Source organism: Entelurus aequoreus, linkage group LG13, assembly GCF_033978785.1.
Source record: "Entelurus aequoreus isolate RoL-2023_Sb linkage group LG13, RoL_Eaeq_v1.1, whole genome shotgun sequence".
Classification (NCBI taxonomy): domain Eukaryota; kingdom Metazoa; phylum Chordata; class Actinopteri; order Syngnathiformes; family Syngnathidae; genus Entelurus; species Entelurus aequoreus.
The window spans coordinates 35,386,399-35,391,516 of NC_084743.1; positions in this window are offsets into that span (position 1 = coordinate 35,386,399).

Here is a 5,118-nt window from a genome sequence, read left to right on the forward strand (position 1 = left end):
TTAAGATTGTTAATCATGTGACCGCCTGGCTCTGTTTGATTCACCAATCAAACAGAGCCAGGCGGAGTCAAACGTCACCAGTGACTGCATGCGATTGGTGAAACGGAGTCAAACGTCACCAGTGACTGCATCTGATTGGTGAAACGCAGGCATGCGATAGATCCTACTTTGAAGGTCTGTCTGACAAACCAAAACAAACAAAGCATGCATTAACAGATCGATAAAAATCAGTAGCGAGTAGCGAGCTGAATGTAGATAAATGGAGCGCAGTAAAAGTAGCGTTTCTTCTCTATAAGTATACTCAAGTAAAAGTAAAAGTATGTTGCATTAAAACTACTCTTAGAAGTACAATTTATCCCAAAAGTTACTCAAGTTGATGTAACGGAGTAAATGTAGCGCGTTACTACCCACCTCTGCCCGTAGGCTCCATTGTAAGCTGACTTTTGATTGCATTTATTTCCTATTAAGAATGCATTTAAAAAATTACGTCTGTCATGTCTTTCATAATGATTGTGAAAAATTGGCAAAAAAGTGCAGTTTCCCTTTAAAGACCATAAACTAATTCTTGTTTAGGGCCACACAAAGCCTGGATCTGGCCAACCCTGACGACCACACATGAGTTCTGTGCTTTGGAGTCATCTGCAAACACTACAATATTGCAATCTTGACTTTTGTTTAACACTGCCTCAGTCCCAAATGAACAGACTGATATTTTAATTGCTAACTCTTGCAGAAATCCTTGAGAATCACTTAGATGAGAAGTTAATGTGGTTGGTCTAATTTCAAACAGATTGTGCTGGCTTGAAGACAGCAGGATGTGCAGCACCTTTAAGTCATCCCAACCAAGAAGCTTTTGTACAGCAGTCAAGGAAATTGGCAAAACGGAAGAATCTTAAAATGGAACGGATGTCACTGAAACTGCCTTAGGTGAGCATGTGTATTGTTTTCTTCCTTCATCTTATCAATACGTCGAATCACTGCTCTGAGGCTTCAATTAAAAAGCATTTGGTTGCTTCTTTGGCAGCTGATAAGATTCTTATCAGAAATCGGAATCCGCCTTCATAAGTCAAGTGTGGTTTGAAAAACACAAGGAATTATCAGTTGCCTGTGGCGCCCTTGTGCATATAGAGACACAATATCATACAAAGTATAGATTTTTTGCTCAAAATACAAAATTGTAATAAATAGTTGTGCATAAAGCGCAGCAAAAATAACATTTATGATTTAGATTAGGGGTCCCCAAATCTTGTGTTGTCCCGATACCAATATTTTCCGGTACTGGTACCAAAATGTATTTCGATACTTTTCGGTACTTTTGGATACTTTTCTAAATAAAGGGAACCACGAAAAATGGCATTGGCTTTATTTTAACAAAAAAATCTTATGGTACATTAAACATATGTATTTTATTGCAATTTTGAACTTAAATAAAAATAGTGAACATACAAGACAACTTTTCTTCTATTAGTAAGTAAGCAAACAAAGGTTCTTAATTTAGTCTGCTGACGTATGCAGTAACACATTGTGTCATTTTCCATTCTATTATTTTGTCAACATTATAAAGGACAAGCAGTAAAAATGGATTATTATTTCTACTTGTTCATTTACTGTTCATATCCGCTTATTTTCCGTTATAACATGTTCTATCTAAACTTTTGTTAAAATGTAATAATCACTTATTCTTCTGTCGATTGGATACTTTACATTAGTTTTGGGGGTTAACACAAATTTGGGGGACTGGTACTTTTTAGAGGCCAGGTCAGGTCATTAGTATCGTGTTACTATACTAGTATGCGGTACTATACTATCAATCAATCAATCAATCAATCAATGTTTATTTATATAGCCCTAAATCACAAGTGTCTCAAAGGGCTGCACAAGCCACAATGACATCCTCGGTACAGAGCCCACATACGGGCAAGAAAAAACTCACCCCAGTGGGACGTCGATGTGAATGACTATGAGAAACCTTGGAGAGGTGGAGAGGACCGCATATGTGGGTAACCCCCCCCCCCCCCCCCTCTAGGGGAGACCGAAAGCAATGGATATCGAGTTGGTCTGACATAATATTGTGAAAGTCCAGTCCACAGTGGATCCAACACATCAGTGAGAGTCCAGTCCATAGTGGACTGAATTTTTTTTCTATTTTTTATTTTTTAATTTTTTTATTTTTTTATATCTTCTCCTGCAGATATGGCAACCAGAGAAGTATCCCCCACTTCTCTTTTGTAATGTAAATCTGTACAGTGGATATGGGCATCTCCATCAACAATATGATGGCTGGACAGGACAAATTTTTAAAAAATTATAATTTGGGACAACCCGCGTGCTGCATTGTGGACGCTGACACGCCATAGTTTGGAGACCACTAATTCATAAACGTATACCTGTTCTTGGTCTAGAGCTGTCCAAAATGCAGCACAAGGGCCAAGCTTGTTTTTTTTATTGGCCCTCAGTATATTCTTAAACTTACAGCAGACAAACTTTATTGATCCCCAAGGGAAGTTGTTTGAGAGAGTAGTTCAATTACAAGAGGAAAGGATAACTGAAACACTCTGAAGGGCACATCAAAGTTGACATATTAGTAAACAAAATGTAACAGACACTACCAACAATACAAAAGTGATAGCATAACAACAACAGCAAAAGAATGGGACTACTAAAAAAATAACTAAATACAACTTAAACCGGAGCGGCGTGGCGAAGTTGGTAGAGTGGCCGTGCCAGCAATCGGAGGGTTGCTGGTTACTGGGGTTCAATCCCCACCTTCTACCATCCTAGTCACGTCCGTTGTGTTCTTGGGCAAGACACTTCACCCTTGCTCCTGATGGCTGCTGGTTTGCGCCTTGCATGGCAGCTCCCGCCATCAGTGTGTGAATGGGTGAATGTGGAAATACTGTCAAAGCGCTTTGAGTACCTTGAAGGTAGAAAAGCGCTATACAAGTATAACCCATTAATATCATTCATTTAATTAACCCTTTGTGTGGTGTTCGGGTCTGTCGGACCCGTTTTCATTTTTCATAAAAAGAAAAATGACACAATTAAAACATTTTTCAAACTGAGACTCACTGACTTTGGCTCATTTTCTGTGGAGAACATATATCAGAATACATATTTAATGACCACACCCCATAACCCCCCCCCCCTACACATTTCTATTACATATAAGATGTCCGGGTCCACTGGACCCGGGGCTAATAGAAGTGTGGAAATTGATGTTCTGTGTACCGCACCCACCCACACACACACACACACACAAACACACACACACACACACACACAGCAGGCCTAGACAGGAGGAGGACAGAGTGTAGGTACACAGAACATCAAAGGGTCAAATGTGCGAGAAAATGAGAGCAGACAGTGTTGACAAACAATGTTGCAACATTGTGTGGGAACCGCAGGTGCAGAAACACAAAAGAAGAATCCCTGTGGGATGCAGAAACTGGCAGAGAAATTTTCCGTGCAACGTTCATATTGTTGTTACTCAGCCAGCGTTAAGGTAAACATCTGTTCAGTATTTTAACATAAAATGTTTGATTGTGAGGCGTTAAAAGCCACAAAATGCAACAAGCCCATCAGACCCACAAACGCTGGCTGAGTAACAAAAATATGAACATTACACAAGGGTTAAATATACACTAGAAATAAAAAAAAAGGTGCTGTAACGTTAAGCAGTATACAAATAAACAAGTATTATACAGTATATTACAGTTTTGAGAGTGATTGTACAGCTGGATTGAGTGCAGAATGAAAGTTCTTGTAGCACTCACTGTGGGAGCGGAGCTATCGAAGCCTGTTGGATTATGAGCTCCGCTGTCCCTCAATTGTCTGGTGGAGTGGGTGGGCAGGGTTGTCCATGATTCATTTCTTAGGCGCCTTTTTCAACTCCCGTCGAAAGTGCAGACTCCCAACTGGCTCCAAATCTAAATGTGGTACATGTGCCAAGTAAAAGCAGATCATTAAATAATCAGGTTCACCATGAGGATGTTGTTATGACGTCATGTTATCTGTCATTTGTAAAGCAAAATTGAAAGTAAACAGGGAATGAAACATAATACCAACTTCCTATTGTTTGAAAAAAAGCTTGTCATTAGTCAAGCCAAGCATGAACAGCCGTTTGGTGGCAGAGGGTGTGAGGGGAAGACACGTTTCCCTGACTTTTAGGGGCACCCAAAAAGAGTGCCCAAAGGGATTGGGGCATATCTCCTTTGACACAAATAAATAAAAAGACCCAGGGAAGGACTTACAGACCTGAAGGTCACAAAGTATCCCAAAAAAGGACCATCTATCCCCAAAACGTCCCAGAGGACCCCAAATAGCCTCAAAGTATTCCAAAACTGATTTACCACTAAAAGTCCAAAAAGTCTGATATTTTGGACCTTTTGGACTGCTCAAGGGAAAATGGGTTCAGGACCTCGTAAATACCTAGAAAATCAGGTTAGGGTTAACGTTAATGTTAGGGGAATAAACGACAGAGTAACTTTTAACCCCACCGTTAGAGTTGGGAAGGTGAGCTAACAGTGCCACCAAGTGTCTAATTGATGCAAAGACGCACATCATGGCTTTGAAAGGCCAACACAGGCCTGACTTGTCACTCTGGATGATAAATGATGTTACAGTGTATTCATCTTCTCTTGAGGTAATAAATCATGTTTTTGGAATGTACACAAAATGTGTTGTGTAAATAGTCAATTGTAACTGCCTGAGGCCTTGCTTGGCTATGAAGGTAAGTAAGTGCCATAATAACTATTTTACAACATTTAGCTCTGTTGTTTGGTGTACTTATAAGAAGGTGTATTACCTCTGCTATGAGGGTTAGTCTAGCTGTTAGTTCACTGAATAAGTTATGGGTTGATTTTGATAAAGCTTTCAGAAAATGTCAGAAATGGCATAAGGAACAGGATTTTGGAGGTGATGCGTATCATTTCTGCTAGATTACCAGACTCAATTTATCTGTGTGTGTCCGGTTGCTAGCTGTAACGCCTCCACACACAGAGACAAAGACAGTGGATGACTGAAAGGAAGCTTAACTCTGTTTCTTTCATTGCACTATAGCAGGGGTTCTGAACCTTTTTGAGCTTCACTTTAGAAAGGCCTGGGGCCCACTTAAATATT